The 19,680-nt window shown below is 44.5% G+C and overlaps 1 pseudogene; it reads right to left on the bottom strand.

Annotated features, from left to right (window-relative positions):
- Window positions 1-9,158: 9,158 nt before the first annotated feature.
- LOC124608058 lies at window positions 9,159-9,276 on the bottom strand (annotated as a pseudogene).
- Window positions 9,277-19,680: the final 10,404 nt, after the last annotated feature.

Raw genomic sequence — 19,680 nt, 5'->3', positions numbered from 1 at the left:
CCTTGGTGCCAATGATGGTCGTATGCGTGTTTGGCGCCGTGCAGGTGAGCGCCACAATCAGGACTGCATACGACCGAGGCACACAGGGCCAACACCCGGCATCATGGTGTGGGGAGCGATCTCCTACACTGGCCGTACACCACTGGTGATCGTCGAGGGGACACTGAATAGTGCACGGTACATCCAAACCGTCATCGAACCCATCGTTCTACCATTCCTAGACCGGCAAGGGAACTTGCTGTTCCAACAGGACAATGCACGTCCGCATGTATCCCGTGCGACCCAACGTGCTCTAGAAGGTGTAAGTCAACTACCCTGGCCAGCAAGATCTCCGGATCTGTCCCCCATTGAGCATGTTTGGGACTGGATGAAGCGTCGTCTCACGCGGTCTGCACGTCCAGCACGAATGCTGGTCCAACTGAGGCGCCAGGTGGAAATGGCATGGCAAGCCGTCCCACAGGACTACATCCAGCATCTCTACGATCGTGTCCATGGGAGAATAGCAGCCTGCATTGCTGCGAAAGGTGGATATACACTGTACTAGTGCCGACATTGTGCATGCTCTGTTGCCTGTGTCTATGTGCCTGTGGTTCTGTCAGTGTGATTATGTGATGTATCTGACCCCAGGAATGTGTCAATAAAGTTTCCCCTTCCTGGGACAATGAATTCACGGTGTTCTTATTTCAATTTCCAGGAGTGTATAAGGAACTATCAGCCTCGACTGTGGTAATCTAGGTTTCAGCCCAAATAACTGAGCCTTCTTCAGAAGATATACCTGAATCTATAATTTGTCTAAGACGGCATGGTCTAGAAATAAAACTAAAACAGCCTGAATAGGCGTAGTCACATTTTAAAAATGCGGTACATTTCAGTTTCAAAACGCTGTAGAAAGGGTACCACTGCTCAGAATGACGTCAAATTTGTACAGCAAATTATTGGCGCTAGAGGAAATGTAAAAATAATAAAGAATTTAAGGACAATTCGACCACTAGATAACGCTGTAAGTGTCAGAACATGCGCACAACAGAACGTGGCACACGGCTGTTACTCAGTGAAATGACCGAAAGGCATTGATGGCCGGGACTGCCCTCCTAGGGAAGTTCGGCTGCGGAGTTGGAAATCTTTTCAGTTGACGCTACATTGGGCGAGCTGCGTGTCGATGATGATGAAATGATGATGACAACACAGCACTCAGTCCGCGACCGGAGAAATTCTCCTATTCAGCCGGGAATCGAACGGAGCCCGCCACATGTAGTTAGACGCGCTGACCACTCAGTAAAAGGGGCGGACTGTTCCGCACTTTACGTCCGAGACGCCTAACTTGACCGTCTGCGTGAAGGATCGCGCGTTACTAGTAAAGCTCTTTTACAAGAACTGTGACTATGTGCCAATAGTCCTGGAGAGCTTCCAGTCACTCAAGCGTACGAAAAAAGTCACTGGTCGGATGTGTGCTGAGGGACTGGAGAAAATGATTACAGAATTCGAAAAGACACATTCTTTTGAAGTGCTATGTGGTACAGGGAGGAAAGCAGTTGATCCGAATTCTGTCGAAGATCTGGCCACAGCACCGCGAAAGGGGCCGAGTGGTGTGGGTAAACATACAGCGAACGAGGAATTGCCCTAACGTTGGACATGCCCGCGAGCACGTTACTTACATCCTATTAAACATCCTGCGTTTCCTGTTGACCTGCCAACAAGACAAACGCGTTCTGGATTTTCCTGCTCGCACGGAAGTGGACAAAGAATGACTGTGGAACGTCCTATGGACAGACGAAGCCCATTTCCAAGGACATGTCAATAGGCAGAAATGCAGAATATGGGCAACGGAAAACCCACACGCACATCAACCAGTACCACTTCATTCCGCAAAAAGATGACTGTGGTGCGGATTGGAGGCATCTTTTATAGTAGGGCCGTATTTTCTCGAGGGGACGAGTCCTGCCGGTTCTGCTACCTGTAAACGCTACCGAGAGTCTTTGAGGCATCAGTGTCATTCTAACCCTTCAACAGCGTGAATGTGCGGGTAGGATCATTTGTATGCAAGATACCGCTTCTCCACACATGACACAGCAAATGTAGCTGGTGTTACCGAGGCATTTCGGAAATGCTAGAACTATTAGCCGTCATAGCTTAATTGAAGGCATGCATTGCGCAACGCATTCTGAACATGACCCAGAGACACTCCAATCTGTTGTGTAACATGCTGTTTCTCGATTTCAACTTGCTGCAGAAAACGGTGGACAGCGTACTGAAGATTGTAAGAAGAGATGCTATTTATTGTGTTGCTATCAGTTGCGGCCCTTCAGTGCACTATCTTCATGCGTTAGTTGATACTGAAGGGATGACCACGATTCGTATATACGATGCATCAGTGGCCAACAGGACCGGTTTATGCAGACTGCCTGTAACTGTGATGTTGTCTCTCCAAACATCAACTGTCAGCTGACAGTTGATAGTTAGGGACACGACATCATAGTTACAAGTGGTGTGCGTAAACTGGTTTTGGTGGCCACTGATACATCGTATATATTGATCGTGATAACACCTTCAGTATCAACTGAGGCCTGAATATGGTGCATTAAAGCGCCGAAATGCGTAGAAACATGATAAATGGCATCTTAACCCTATCGTGGTTGATGGGTCATATATGTCCCACTAACTTTGAGCGCCAGTTCGAGTGTCGGGATATATGTTACCCAGCTCTGCACGGTGCTACCATCTAGGGACGACTGTACTGAACCTAACAAGGGAACCTCCCCATCGCACCCCCCTCAGATTTAGTTATAAGTTGGCACAGTGGATAGGTCTTGAAAAACTGAACACAGATCAATCGAGAAAACAGGAAGAAGTTGTGTGGAACTATGAAAAAAATTAGTAAAATATACAAACTGAGTAGTCCATGATCAAACATAGGCAACATCAAGGAGAATATGAGCCTAGGACCGCCGTGGTCCCGTGGTTAGCGTGAGTAGCTGCGGAACCAAAGGTCCTTGGTTCAAGTCATCCCTCGAGCGAAAAAACACTTACTTTATTTTTGCAAAGTTATGATCTGTCCGTTCGTTCATTGACGTCTCTCTTCACTGCAATAAGTTTAGTGTCTGTGTTTTGCGACCGCACCGCAAAACCGTGCGATTAGTAGACGAAAGGACGTGCCTCTCAATGGGAACCGAAAACATTCGATCGCAAGGTCATAGGTCAACCGACTCCTCCACAGGAAAACACGTCTGATATATTCTAAACGACACTGGTGACGGCATGTGCGTCACATGACAGGAATATGTTGTCGACCCACCTAACTTGTACACTTGGCGAATGGGTAAAAAGATTCTTCTACCTTGCCCGATTTAGGTTTTCTTGTGGATGTGATAATCACTCCCAAAAAAGTGATGAAAACATAAGAGTTTGTCACATAAACTGAAAATAAAAAAATTAAACTTTTCGCTAGAGGGAAGAATTGAACCTAGGACCTCTCGTTCCGTAGCTGCTCTCGCTAACCACGGGACCACGGCGCTCCTTGACGGCCAGTGTCTTTATGTTGCCTATGTTCGCGTGGGCTACTCAGTTTGTATATTTTACTAATTTTGTTCTTAGTTCCACACAACTTCTTCCTGTTTTCTCGATTGATCTGTGTTCAGTTTTTCAAGGCCTATCCACTCCGTCAACTTATAACTAAATCTGAGGGGGGTGCGATGGGGAGGTTCCCTTGTAAGAAAAAAATCGGGACTGCACAGCAAAGGCAATAGAGAAGCGGTGACTACTTTTGTTGACTGGCGTGTATATATGGCCGCTGCAACGCCACTTACTTGTGTCATTCTTCAGTTTTCATCATTTCTCACTTTCCAGCGATGTCTGAAGTAAGTAATTCATCTTATTATCCACTTAATAATCATTTTTTAGTACAAATAAAGTGTGGAATGTACTTCTCAGCGACTGTACTATCTTATAATCGAAATAAAATTAGTGGGACACATGTGTCCCAGCAGACATTATTTGTAAAGATTAGCAAGAAAATTGATTAATGGGTATTCATCCAGCAAAAAGAGGGCATCAATGCCCACTTTCTTCCCAGCAAAGAGAGGAGTCTCTAGTGTGCCAGATGACGTCCGGCTCATGAACATAGGCAAACATGTACCGAAAAACAGTGGCACTAGGAAGCGATGCAGATTCTGCAGCACAAACTCTAAAGAGAAGAGAACAAAAGTTGTTTGCACTGCTTGTGGTGTACCTCTCTGTGCCACACCATGTTTTTCCAAGTTTCATGACATGTAAAGTTTTGTAAGTATTGATCATGTATCATGAAAACTGAGATGTAATGAATATTTTTTACACTGGCTCTACACAAATAAAAAGATTACATGCATGTACAATTTGTAGTTATTTTACTCTCTGCAAAATCCTGTTTATGGCTAAAAAAATAAAATTACAAAATCAGTCAGTCAGCAGAAAAGGTATCTTACGTTGGTTCATGGGACATGTGTGTCCCACTTCCTGTTGTGAATAAATGGAGAACTTAAAAAATATTTTGGTGGTGAAAATATAATAATGGTACTGAAAAGGAAGTGTTATCGCCTTAATATTTTAAAAATCTGTAAAAATTGAATTTTATCCATGAAAAGGTTAAGGACGGCTGAGCCTGTTTCACTTTCTTACAATAGTGGTCACTCGTAGTCCTCCGGACCTCCGGCAGCAAGGATGGCCGGCCAGAGTGGCAGAGCGGTTCTAGGCACTACAATCTGGAGCGGCGCGACCACTACGGTCGCAGGTTCGAATCCTGCCTAGGGCATGGATGTGTGTGCTGTCCTTATCTTAGTTAGGTTTAAGTAGTTCTAAGTTATAGGGGACTGATGACCTTAGAAGTTAAGCCCCATAGTGCTCAGAGCCAACGAGGATGGACACAGCAAGATTTGCATACTGAAGAGGTCCTGCGCCACTCTCACGATAGTCAGGAATCAATGCTATTACGCTTTTTATGGGACATTTGGCCCCACGACACTTAAAAACCGATATCATTTTGTTTCTTATCCGGATTCGGCATCATAACAATTGAATACCAATGTTTTCCATTAGACGTAGTATGACATTGCCGTGGTGGATAGGGTTACCTAACTAACGGTGCCACAATTGTTATCTGCCGAACTTGTGCAATCTTGCACATTGAACAGTACAGATGATGTAATGTGCAATTCAAGCTAGAACCGTCGTATTGCAATTCATCTGTGATTTACAGCCGACCACATTTAAGTTATTGTGACAAGTGATTCTCTCTCTACAGCGTTTTAAAACTGGAAATTTAACTACGGACACCCTATATATCTGCGGATAAAGGTAAAGCTAAGGTGTCTGATGAAAGCCCAGGATCGGGCTATTGGGTAGACTGCAGGTATACACTTTCCTTCGCCACGATACTAGTAAACGAGGGGTGAGCTAATCGACCCGGCCGCCTTTTACCCCCTCAGGTAAAGGCCTCAGTACTTACTCTACAGCAGGCTGAGTAGACGTAGGCCCATTCTGGATAGACTGGAAATCTCGGTCCGGCATACAGTTTTAATGTATCAGTAAGTTTCATATCCTGGAACATTTCGAAAAGGACATTACTTGGATTCTTGCAGGTGAGATTTCGGATGTATTCTGGAGGATCTAAGTAACCATGCTTTCCCTAAATTACTTCAGGCAAATGCAACAATGCTTCATTAGAAATGTCATTGCAAATTCCTCTTCCCCTCCCCTGTCTTTCGATCTCCTACTACATTATTCCTCCAACAATAAGGTGTTTCTAAATTCTTCTTCTGTTGGGTGATGTAACGCTCGGAAGTAGGACCCCTGACAGGAGACGCAGTATGCACATTGGACTGAAACAGATATGTAAAGCAATGCGTTCCACTCCCGGGAATCTCATCATCTGGGAATCCAACTTGCTGCCGGCCGGAGTGGCCGTGCGTTTCTAGGCGCTTCAGTCTGGAGCCGAGCGACCGCTACGGTCGCTGGTTCGAATCCTGCCTCGGGCATGGATGTGTGTGATGTCCTTAGGTTAGTTAGGTTTAATTAATTCTAAGTCCTAGGCGACTGATGACCTCAGAAGTTAAGTCGCATAGTGCTCAGAGCCATTTGAACCATTTTTCCAAGTTGCTACACCTGTATCCCCCTAACTAACTAATGAGCTATTAATGCCAAAGCTTGCTGAAGATCTGATGAATGTAACTCCATCTTATGGCTAGAGTGTGGGACTACAGCTGGTCAATATCCAATAAAACAATAGCAATCGCCGTTATTTAGGTTTTATTTTTATGTTTAGCGTATCAGTTTCGACGATACATTACGTCATCTTCAGGTCTGCTTCAATCGAGTAACCTTAGTGTTACAAGATACAGCAGCACTTTTAACCGGTCTCGTAACGATTTTACGGGCATACGTGCTCCTTGCACACCTGTCAGCAACTGTCAGTATTTCCCAGTCCCATCGACCGAACAGAGCAGCCACAGCTTGCGCTGTATGCGCCCGCGCATTGTCGTGCAAAATGATGGGCGGGTTGCGCAGAAAGAGTCGCCGCTTCTTTCGCAAAGCTGGTCGCAGGTGATGCTCCAAAAATGAACAGTAATACTGTGAATTGACGGTCTGCTGTGGAGGAACGTAATGCCTTAGGACAACAAGCTGTTGCTGCTCCGTTCGGTCGATGGGGCTGGGAAGTACTGTACCGTCCACCATACTCCCTGGACATTAGCCCTTTGGTTTCATTCCGAAGATGAAGGAACCACTTCGTGGCATTCTCTTCAGAAATGTTCCAGAGGTTCGACAGGCAGTAGACCGCTCCATTCGCACCACCAACAGAACAGGCTCTGCTAACGGTATACGACGCCATCTACATCGCTGGCAACGCGTTCTACCAACGCTGCTGACTACTTTGAAGGACAGTACCAGGTGCAAACATGTATTTTGTATCGGTTGTTAATAAATAGATTCCACTATCTAACTTCCAACCCTCGTATAATCACACTGTACATTAATTTATTAAGGTCTTCATGACAAGAGCCAGACTTGATGACATGCAAACCAACTGCAATTATCACAGTTCTAATACTCACAACTGTGGAGCCTCCATATAAAACAAGCAAGACCAACTCGCACTCAACACAACATCACATTCGTCCTCCGCTCCAAACGCAACACCGCCCCTGGTCACAATGGCGTCGCCTACGGCCACCTCAAGGATTCCCTCCCCACCCCCCCCCCCCCTCCCCGTCCTTCCTGCCTTTCCTTGCTGCCCTGTACAACGTCCTCCTCTCCACTGGCTTTTACCCTGACCTGTGGAAGACTTCCTGTGTCCTGCTGTTTCCTAATCCCAACAAACCCCCCTCTGATACCTCTTCATATCGTCCCAACTGCACCTCCGTGTTCAGTAAGGTCTTCGAGACCATCCTCTCCCTCCGTACTCATTGCCACCTTAACTCACACCACCTCCTTCCCTTTACCCAGTGTGACTTCCAGCCTTCCTTCTCAGCCAGCGACCAGCTCCTTAACCTTACCAATCCTCTTTCCCTCTAACTTAACTCCCGTCGCTCCACTATCCCTTGACCTCCAGAACGCCTATGACCTTGTCTGGCATCCCAGACTCCTCCAGACATATGCTCTCCCTATCAATTTCGTCCGTCACGTTGCTTGCTTCCTCTACCACCGTCCCTCCTTTCCCTTGCAGCTTCCAGCGTCTACCCCTCCCAGATTATGAGCTTTGCCCTGATGTCTACCCCTCTACCAACTCTAACCCCACCTTCCTCCTCCCTCCTCCTCCTCAGGGCTCCCTCTCCTCCCCCTCCCGTACCCTGAGCAGCTTTCCTCCTCCTCTCCTCCTACACCCACTCCCTGTCCTGTACTCCCCTTCAGTGTCTCTGCACTCCCTCCTGCCTTGTCTTCCCTCTTCATCTCCTGCCCTGTCCGTCTCATGCCTCTTGGTGCGCCCCCTGTCTCCCCCTTTTCCTCTTCCTCCCACCCCCCCCCTCCACCCTCCCCTCTTCTTCCCTCCTCTTCAATCTCCAGTCCCTCAGCAGGTCCCCACCAGCGGTTTTTATTCTTTGTGAACGTTCCATCGTTTCCAGTAGGTTTGTTTTTTAAGTGACTCGCTCTGTGTGATTTTTATTCTGTGGCCGACTTTTGCCTTGTGTTTGACTCCTGTGATTTAAAGTGCGCAACGAATTGCCCGCTGTGTTCTTCTAACTAGATGACGACTTTTTAACTGCCCCCCCACCCCTCGTGTATGTCCCCATATTACTGTATATTTTAACTCCCATCATATCCATTTGCTGTGTTTTCATGTCCCCCTTTCATCACCCCCTTTTTTGTTAGCACTTCCCTTTCATGTATGTTGTAAAACCGTTTGGCTGAAGAGCGGTGTACTGTGCTACTGCCAGCCCTCAAATTACAGTATAGGAAAAAAACTCATACTCAAAGATATGTGAGCAACTTTGGGGTCATTCTTTATAATGCACTGCCAACTTATATAAATGTGCTGGAGAAGAAATCAGCTATTAGAGCAGAATAAAATCATTTAGTGTTGAAAAGTTTTTATCTTACAGGAATACTTGGCCCCATATACTATTGAGTTCTTTTGATTCTGTTAACTGATGTTCCATCAGTGCTGAGTTTGTCTTTGCGAGGGAATGTTTCTGATGTTGGATTTCTGTTTCCTCTGTTTCTGATGCAGTTCAATATGCCTCCTTACAGAAGGGATCTCGTGCTAGCTTAGTTATGATGTCAGCAGGTTACCGTGTGTTCATGTGTTCTTCTTTTAAGTAGTGCTATAGAGGATGGTTGGAAACAGTCTGAAAAGCTTGTAGGGGTGTTGCAGGGAAGTTGTGAGGAGGAAGAATTGTTAAGAAGAAAACTCGATACGTTGAGCCATTTCCGACTTAATTAGCGTTGAAGTTAACCAATAAGGTCATTAAAATAAGCTAAATTAAAATCCGTCTGAACAGGCCTTGGAAAGCCCAACGGTACCGATCGGTCGCCGTGTCATCCTGAGCCCATAGGCGTCACCAGCTGCGGATATGGAGCGGCATGTGGTTAGCACACCGCTCTCCCGGCCGTATGTCAGTTTACGAGACCGGAGCCGTTCGTCCCCAAACAAGTACCTCCTCAGTTTGTCTCACAAGGGCTGAGTGCACCCCACTTGCCAACAGCGCTCGGCAGACCAGATGGTCACCTATCAAAGTGCTAGCCCAGCCCGACAACGCTTAACTTCGGTGATCTGACGGGAACTGGTGTTACCACTGCGGCAAGGCCGTTGGCAATCAGGTCGTTACGAGCGCAAATTCAAGCGGTCCCCAAGATACAATTAGTGTCACTTGTTCTCATAGCATAGATGATAGCACACGAGACTACTCAGCCTTTGGCTCAGCGTGGATCTGCACTAAGGTCCCAAACCAATTTCTGTATCGTTCTCTCGTTCGGTTTTAGGAAACCAAACGAAGGACAGGTTTCGCGACATCGTCTGTGGTGGTCCGCTTGAATTTGCCTAACTGCAATCCTAAATAACGCGGAAATGGGCAACGTATCGAATTTTTTCTTAACAATTATTTCTCAGCGCAACTTACCCTACAACACCGCTACGATCTTTCCGGATTGTTACTGACGACTTTGTATAATGTGTTCATTAAGTATTGTTTTTCCAAAAGTGTTTCATAACAAAATTTCTAGACCAAATTAGATCACTGATTTACTTCTTACGAATGCAGCAACCCGAATGTGGGCTATTTATTTGTGATTTCCTTCCAGTGATTTTAAAAATGCTTCAAATGGCTGTGAGCACTATGGGACTTAACATCTATGGTCATCAGTCCCCTAGAACTTACAACTACTTAAACTTAACTAACCTAAGAACAGCACACAACACCTAGTCATCACGAGGCAGAGAAAATCCCTGACCCCGCCCGGAATCGAACCCGGGAACCCGGGCGCGGGAAGCGAGAACGCTACCGCACGACCACGAGCTGCGGACTCTTCCAGTGATGTACTACACCACGTGGCTATGCATATCTTAATGCAGTTGACTTGCATTTGAGTGAATGGGGTTTATTCCCAAACCGGCCATCCCGACTTGGGTTTTCCGTGGTTTTCGCAAATTGCTAGGGTGTATTGTGGGGTAGTTCCATTAATCAGGCCATGACCGACTTCCTGCACTAACCTCGCCTAATCGTTTACTGCTTCATGTTTTATATACGTGTATATTGATTTTGTAATGTATCTCACATGTCTCATATTGTTGTACTGAATGGTCGAAGGACGAATAAATAAAACATAACGATAATCTCATACGTTAGATAGCCTAATCTTATCCAGGTGGTACTTACAGCAGCGATAGGCTAGAGGCTTTAGCGTAATCCTCAATACTGGCCCTTGAAACGTTGTAAGGAGGGCTACATGGGATAGCTGACACGACTGATGTCTGTCTTGAAGCGTCCACCAGCTCAGGGTTTTCATCATTTGCTTGATCTTCTCCCTTGACTCAAACAAACTTGTGGTCAATGGTGTTTTCCTGCTTTGTGTACGTTACTCCTGCTCGGTATGGATCCTAAACACCAGACGAACATGAGTGATTTGTAGGCAATCCCCTTTGTAGACTCATGCAGTTTCCCAGTATCTTGTCAAATAAACTGACTCTCGCCACCTAGTTTACCTAGAACCGAGAATATGTGATGGGTTCATGCCAAATAGCCACGAAACCTACATATTTTGTGTGAGATCACTGATTCAGATGGTTCAAATGGCTCTGAGCACTATGGGACTTAATATCTGATGTCATCAGTCGCCTAGAACTTAGAACCACTTAAACCTAACCTAAAGACATCACACACATTCATGCCCGAGGCAGGATTCGAACCTGCGACCGTAGCGGTCGTACGGTTCCAGACTGAAGAGCCTAGTACCGCTCCGCGACTCCGGCCGGCCACAGATTCCAATTGTGACTTGTTCACATTGTAGTCATAAGATAGTAGCTTTTTACGTTTGTAAAGTGCACAGTTATGTATTTCTGCACGTTTAAATGTCAGATAAGATGACGATTTTTGTGCGTCTTTGAGATCTTTTAAGTATGTGACAGGATATTCGTGCAGCTTTCTTCATGTGTCACGTGAGTGCAAAACAACGGCGTCATCTGTAAAAAATTTGAGTATGTTGTACGAGCAATATAGAAACACAGTGCGTATCATGCCTATTCATTCGATTGCTGTTCTCTCGAACAGACTGCGGTTTTCTACAAATTTCACGCACGAGCGCTTCCACTAGAACAGTCAACCGTTAAAATTACCATGAAAGAGAAATCCCTTAAGTATCACTAAATATTTATGGAGCATAATTCGTTACTCAGTATACATTGCCTCTGGTAGACAAGTAGTATGACAATACATGACGATAAAGAAAAAAAATATCAGCATTGAAACCTTATAGTCATATCGAGAAACTCCGATATTCAAGAATGTTCGGGAACAGTACGACAACACGTCAGTAAGGATGAGTAAATGTACGTTTCAGTTATTTATGTTACTATCAAATACAGATTAATGAAATCCTGAGAAATGAAGAGAGTTGTTAGCAATAAAAGTTTTGCTTCAATTTAACAAAAAAATGTTCAAACGTGTGTGAATTCTTAAGGGACCAAAATGATGAGGTCATTGGTCCCTAAGCCTACACACTACTTAACCTAACTTAAACTAACTTACGCTAAGGACAACACCACACACACACACACACACACACGCTCGAGGGAGGACTCTGACCTCCGACGAGGGCAGCCGCCCGGACCGTGGCAAGACGTCTAAGACCGCGCGGCTACCCGGCGCGGCCTCAATTTTACAAAAATTTGGAAAACATTTGTGGTCATTCTTACCTCTGTGTACTCTCTGTCTGCGAAACAAAACAATTTTGAATCAGTGACAAGATTAATGGAAATGGAAGTGTTTCGAAGCATGGGAAAACAGTTTTACGCAAAACTGTACATTGTATGTAAATAAGATATAGAAAACTGCAACCAGTAGCTCGTTGCAGTTTTGTATAACTTATTTACATTCAATATACTGTCACGGTTCTAAAATATCTGTAATGGAGAAGCATGAAGTGTACATTGCCGAAATGCAGCAAATTTCCTCCTTTGCTTAACCTATAGTCAGAAACTCCTTCCTGAGAACCACAGATTTATTTCCTTGGTGCGGACGACGAAGTATCAGAATTCGGTCTCTAAATGTATCCAATACCTGTTTCTATTCAACGATATTTGCCGCAATATTTCAAACGAACTACTAAGTAAATAGAGGTGCAAGGTTATTGAGATTGATTTGTTTTGTAAAGGCCACAAAAATATCAATAGTTCGTCTTTAATTTCTTCAACGGTTATTTACTTCCAACTGTTCCTGTTGCACAATTTTCAAGGAACAGATAGATAAATAAGATACAAGACCAGCAACTCCTTTGAGGAACTAATTGTATATGGCGTATCAGAATAACGTTGACAGAAGAATTGGTTAACATGTGACACTAATTCAAAATCTCGGAAACGGCGAATTAACAGGTGACCGCGTGTGAAGACATTACAGCGCTTGCTTGAAATTAGAGAAGAGAAATAAAGAATTAAAAGTATGTTTGATAGTCGGAGTCTTTTTTTCATTGTGAAGGGGAGTTTAAGTTATATATTTTAATGCGCAGCGCCGGCCGGGGTGGCCGAGTGGTTCTAGACGCTACAGTCTGGAACCGCGAGACCGCTACGGTCGCAGGTTCGAATCTGCCTCGGGCATCTATGTGTGCGATGTCCCTAGGTTAGTTACGTTTAAGTAGTTCTAAGTTCCAGTGGACTGATGACCTCAGAAGTTAAGCCCCACAGTGCTCAGAGCCATTTACTGTGCAGCTTGGAACTGAACATGTTAGAGTTAAAGCAAAGAATAATTCTTTGACCCTATTAGATGATACAAAATATCTGGATAATGGCTGCGTCAAAAATATTCTAAAATGGAACCTTTAACTCAGTTTCTTAAACCTCAAAACATCGACATAAGACACTACAGAGAACACTCACATAGTGGTGTTACGTTTCCTAACGAGGCAGAAGCTGCACGCAGGAAATGAATAGCGTTTACTTACAGTCGCTTCGGCAGAGTGACGTATCGCTCTTCAGCCCACTTGTCCTTCGTGATAGCCGCGGTCACGTCAATAGGTTTCCCGGTACGTGCCGACTGCCTGCGTAGCAGCGGCCTTATCCAAACGGCAATTTGAGGACCCTGCAAACTACTGAGACCAGCGGCCGGCTCTCCGCTGCACTGGACGAGGAGGACGGCCGTGGCGAGTGCTGGTATGACGTCACTGGAAAGTCCGGGGAATCCCTCGCCTTGAACCGCTGCGAGGTGGACCTGTTCCCCAGTAACAGGGAACCTCCGAAACCGACCTCGGTCTGTGTTTCGCTACTCTGATACTGTCGACTTTCAGCGTTGCGGCAGCTTTGCACAAACTTGAGGTGCATCTTTTCCTGCCTAGATAGTTATTTTATTTTGAAATAAACACTTTGTTCCGTTGTTTAGCAACTAGCTAACTTGTCCCCCTTGGGCACTGTCAAGCTGCCTAGTGGTAAAAACGATAACAAATGTTGCAGTAGCTGCAAGTAAAAGCATAAGAAAATATAAAAATACACGTCTCGCTAACATACATCACAATAAAGAAAAAATGCCGCGCGGGATAGCCGCGCTGTCTGGGGGGCCTTGTCACGGTCCGCGCGGCGCCCTCCGTCGGAGGTTCGAGTCCTCCTTCGGTCATGGGCGTGCGTGTTGTCCTTAGCGTAAGTTAGTTGAAGTTAGATTTAATAGTGCGTAAGCTTAGGGACCGATGACCTCAGCAGTTTGATCCCATAAGATCTTACCACAAATTACCAAATAATAAAAATGTTTTGCTTACTGCATGTTATATTCCACTCACGAGTGTGGGTGAAAAGCAACATGTGAGTGTCCCTAATGAGAATTTCGCGCAGTCAAAGTAGGTACATCAACAATGAACGGAGTTGACACTAAAAAAAGTAAACACATCATGCGATATTACCCTCAAGTACGGTAAGGACCTACATTCGCACATGTGGAGTCTATAAGTAAAACGGAAAAAATGTAACAATTTTTCGGTTTTCTCACGGTTCTATCATGTATATTACATACCATACATTAGTGTAAGTTTGGAAATGGAAACCACATGGTATGGTCGATGATAAATTTGTATTTGTTTGTGTGTACTTTTTAATATTTAAAATAATAAGTTTCCTTTAATTTACGTCTATGGTCACAAACTTTTTGTTAACAGATTACCGGTTTCCGTCTTTAATGACCATCATCAGATCTGTTTAATAAAACAGACGATGCTGATGCTGGCGCTGATTCCGCATTTAACATTTGACGATGCCACTATGGCTGCAATACACTAGGACTTTGTTTTCATTAAACAGATCTGATGATGGTCATTAAAGACCGAAACCGGTAATCTGTTAACAAAAAGTTTGTGACCATAGACGTAAATTAAAGGAAACTTATTACATATACGGGTCACTGTTTTTTTCGCGACGATGTCGCAGCTTGTGAATTTAAAATAATTCTACTGTACCGTTTGTTTCTCAGTCCCAGTAGAACATTCTTAAACTATGACATGTTTCAATCTCCTTGGATCATTTTCATAACTATGTAATTGCGTCAGCAGCCTGTCATGTCTCTGTCAGAACCAAACATCAGAAAACATTTTTCAATCTTTGACTTTACGGTTGTGCTGTAAGCTCGCTGACGTGCGCATTCTATTTGATTTTAAGACGATTTTAAGGCAATCAACCCAATAGTGCAGAAACTTGTGAGACAACGGCCTGCTACAGCTTTTTCTCCTGCCACTTGTATCCTGTTTGCATACTGAATTTGCATACGAGACTTCCATTTACTTTCCTATTTCGTTTTTACTTGTCGACTTTTCACCTGTGTTGCGCGCTGACTATATGAGTAGTTACCCACATCTCTCTACCTTATCTAGCATCTCATTCCTGTAGTAATTTTTCCCTTATGTGCATCTGGTCTTGTACAGGGGGACTCGTTTTCCCTGGGGCGAAAACTTCCGCATGCTCTGGAAGAGCTGACGGCCATTCAGAAGGCAGGTCCCATGTTGGCGGATCACACGGATAGTTGGGCGAGTCTTGCGGGGAGGCGTTGTGCTTCACGGAGAGATTTAGTACTGAAATTTCGAGGGAGCATTGTTGGGTAAGAGTCGGACAACATATTACTTCCCCCCACATACGCCTCGCATAATGAGCATGAGGAGAAAATTCAAGAAATTAAAGCCAAAACTGAAGCTTACCGGCAATCATTCTTCTCACGCAGTATTCCCGAGTGGTAGAGAGTTGGAGGGCTCAGTAGTGCAAAAGGTACTCTCCGCCACACACCATTAGTTGGCGTGGGGGAAGGGGAGTATGAGGTACATAAAGATATAGATTAGCCTCTTGGTTCAGCTTCTACGAACAATTAGCGGCGAATCGGAACACTGGTGTCCTCAGTAGCGAAACGGAAAAAGGCTGGTGGAAGAACTGAGAACTCTGCTTGTTAATAAAGTTTAGGGGGAAACCTCATGTGTCCACTTGCCGTTGCCTTGCTATGTGTGGTCTCAAGCAAAATATATGGCCACTCGTTTTGAACTGAAAATTGCCAAACTTTCTTTCCCTTTCTCGTCGCTGAGCGGTTCTAGGCGCTTCAGTCTGGAACTGCGCGACCGCTACGGTCGCAGGTTCCAATCCTGCCTCGGGCATGGGTGTGTGATGTCCATAGGTTAGTTAGGTTTAAGTACTTCTAAGTTCTAGGGGACTGATGACCTCAGATGTTATGTCCCATAGTGCTCAGAGCCATTTGAACCATTTTTTTGAATAACTTTCCCGCAGGAATGCCATGCGAAACCCAACAAAGTTTCCAGAAGTGCTGTTAAACATTTCTGGATGTGGGAACGGTGCGACACCCATTCCCTGCTCCCATATATACGTATCCTATTGGTGGACACATCTTTAAATCCATGGCGAGGCTAGTGAACGGACTTCCACATCCCCGATTGGAAGAACACTGAAGCCCTTTCTGCGACTGACAAGAAAAGACTATGACAGGTGCCTTTCCGAGGTCTGAAGCAAGGCTACGGCTATGACAACTCAGTCAGGCATTCATATTCTGATTTGAGTTGCTGCTTGGTGATTCATACGTTGTTTCTTGACTTCAGTCTCCTGCCAAGACTGCGAAGCTTCACTTTGGAACTTACTCTCATCTGCGACAAGTAATCAGGCAGATGACGACATCCGCGATTAGCAGTCACATCACATCAGCTCAGACCAGCAGCAATTAGCAGCGGCTGCAGTTCGGCGCACCGTGACTTTCCGCAGCCGCCTCAGTGATAGTCATGGCAAGACTCCATTTACAATGGGGATTTCCGCCTTTGGATATCACGATACAGTGAGAAGAGAGGAGTTCATTCCCGGTTTCTATTCTTAGCGTTCATAGGCCGGTCTACGTGCCTAATGCACTAATGTTCATATTTCTCTGCAATCTAAACCTTGTTTTGAAGAGGATTTTTTTCTGTGAGCTGTCATATTTTGTTTCGTTATCGAGTTAACTCATCAGAGCTCACCCACCTAGTGGTGTTTCTTTCGATTCTTCCTTTATTAATTGATCTGTTGTGTGTTCTGTTCGGATTTATACCCCTCTTTGTGTAAGTATATAGTTTTGCAATCACAGTTGAAAAAGTAATTTGTGTCCTTTATGTGTCTAGGCACCAGCTTAGTCATAATTGTCTAGCATAATGCTGGTGGTGACAGTGACAAGCATTCATTTTCCCGTTGCAAAACTTTTCGCTAAGTTACCAGATGGAATAAAATATCTGACAGGCAGCAGTAATAGTTTTAAAAATAAATTGAAATCATACCTCCTTGACAAACCCTTGTACACCATAGATGAATTATTGAATAGGAATAAATAAATCGGCAAGTACAATATATGCATTTTGTGCCATTTAAGGGAATTTGGTAGGTAATAAAAATTTTAATCCTAAAAAAAAGAACCTTGACTCATGTGCATTTCTTGTGCACTTCACACATTCCACATCACAAAAATTATTGTGAGATTCATCAATGAAACATGTAACTAACTATTTAACTCCACCTAATTTGCAACATTCTTCTGTGGCATCCACATATCAAAGGCTTCGATTCTCTTCTCTTTCCTCAATTACCATATTGATAATTCTGTGATCTATCAGGATATGTAAATTTTTCCTTTAAAAATGCTGCTCTATTTTTGTGGGAATATATACTATAAACTGATCCCCTCTTTTAACCATATTCTTCTCTTTCTTCTTTTCCAAATTCGATTCAATACATCTTCATTAGTTATCCCACATACAATCTTTAGCGCTGTCTGTAGCAGCACATTTCAGTTTGCCATTCTCTTCGTATCTATACTGGTTATCGTCCACATTTTAGCGCCACATAAAGTTCCACTCCAGACAAATATTTAAAACGGTAAAAAAGCGCCACATAAAGTTATACTTCAGACAAATATTTAAAAAGGTAAAAAAGATAAAGTTCGGCGCACAGCCTGTGACCATGCCACTGACCTGACTGCAGGCAGTGCTGTCTTTTTTCGTCGTAGCACTAGGAGTGGAGTGTGGAGTGGGGCGGGCCCATCGCTCCAGGCGCCTTTTACCCTCAAGCAGGAATCATTTGACAACAGGCAGAGTGAATTTGGGGCTGTCCTGGAACGACTGGAACGAGGAAAGTGACCCTCTCACATCTGGGGGTGAACCCGGAACCTCCTGAATCTGAGTCTGAGCTCTACCCGACAGATCACCATGATCACAACAAGTACTTACAGAAAATAATTACCAGTTCTTTTTGTTGTTAACGTGTCTATCGCTTTCAGTAAGGCTTTTCCTGCTATTCCCACTCTGCATCTTATATCCACTTTACTTAAGCTATCGTCAGATATTTTTCCGTTCCAATACAAAAACTCATCTACTGATTTTACCGTCTCATTTCATAATCTATTTCACTGGGAATCATATGCTCTAATTCGAATACCCTTCATTACCCTTGTTTTTGCTTATATTAGTCATCTTAGAAGCTCCTTCCAAGACACTCTTCTTTCCATCTAAGTGACCTTACAAGTTCTTTGCCTTCTCTGACAGAAATACAGCATCATCCCAAAATAAAGTTTTTATTTCGTCTGCCTGAACTTTAAATCCTTTTCCACATTTCATCTTCTCTTCCTTTAATATTTACTCTGTACTGAAACTGGATAATGTGGGAAATAGCAACAATCTCTCGTCACAGCTTTTTCAAATACCACCTCCACGTAATGTCCTTCGATAGAAATCATGACATTTAAAATTAAATGGAATGTAAATCCAGATGTAATAGAAAAACAAAAGGTTTGTATTTAAAAATTGGTTTTGCTGCGATTACCTACTTTACTCTCTCGTAAAATTTATGCCACGATGAACAAGAACGCTTCAGCTATACGATAAATCTTTATTTATGATCCAGGTAGTTTCACGGCGTTAGAGACACATCTTCAGGAATAGATGCGTGTACAGACAAGAGCAAAACGAACAAAGATCCTCTTTCGGTTAAAATATAGTTGAACTGTACACGATACTACATACACAGGTCGGCCAGAACATTATAATCCTTCTAGGCGAAGAATGACGGTTAGTCAGACACACGCACGATGCACGTCACATCAGAGAGCATGCTGTCTATATGTATAATGGGGAAGCGTGCGATCTGTCTGAGTTTGACCGAGAGCAGATTGTGATGTCCCTGAAGCAAATTGTGATGTCTTCACGACATGCCCGGTGTTCGAGGAGTTCTGCGGAGAGTACGCACAAACGTCGTGGGATTAGGCAGCCATCCCTCATGACAGATGTCGGACGTGTGTACTGGACAGACTGGTAGAACAGGACAGGTGGAGAACTGCGATGAAACGAACATCAGACATTAATACTGGGCAGAGTGCAAGTGCACTGAATACTCTTAACGATGGGCTTCCGCAGCCGACTCCCCATGCATGTGCCAATGTTAACATCACGACATCGTCAACTAGGACCGAAATGGACGTGATGATCGGCACTGGACGTTGGCGCAGAATCAGAGCATGGTATGATGAATCCCGGTACTTTTTCATCATGCCCATGGGAGAACGCGGATCCGTCGTCTTCCAGGGGAACAGGTCCTTGACATGTGTACTGTGGGACAGAGACAAGCTGGTGGTTTCTCCATTTTTCTGTGGGGAACATACGTGGGCGTCCATGGATCCAGTGGAGCTCGTGCAAGGCACCACTACGGCCAATGAGTATCGTATATTGGTTGCGGATCATGTACACCCATTCATGACGATCATGTTTCCCTCAAGCAGTAGCATTTTTCAGTAAGATAAAGCGCCGTGTCAAAAGACCAGGAGTGTGATGGAGTGGTTCGTGGAACACAGTGGCGAGTTACAATTGACGTGATGGTCCCGCAGCTTGCCAGACCTGAACCCGATCGAACACATCTGGGATGTGAGTGAACGTGACGTCACAGCTCATTTTCCCCCCTCCCCGTAATTTACGGGAGTTAGGTGACTTGTGTGTGCAGAAGTGGTGCCAACTCTCCAAAGCTCAAAAGTC

The sequence above is a fragment of the Schistocerca americana genome, chromosome 3 (genome assembly GCF_021461395.2).
Source record: "Schistocerca americana isolate TAMUIC-IGC-003095 chromosome 3, iqSchAmer2.1, whole genome shotgun sequence".
Classification (NCBI taxonomy): domain Eukaryota; kingdom Metazoa; phylum Arthropoda; class Insecta; order Orthoptera; family Acrididae; genus Schistocerca; species Schistocerca americana.
The sequence above is the reverse complement of the archived record's forward strand: the minus strand, read 5'-3'. Positions and strand labels throughout refer to the sequence as shown.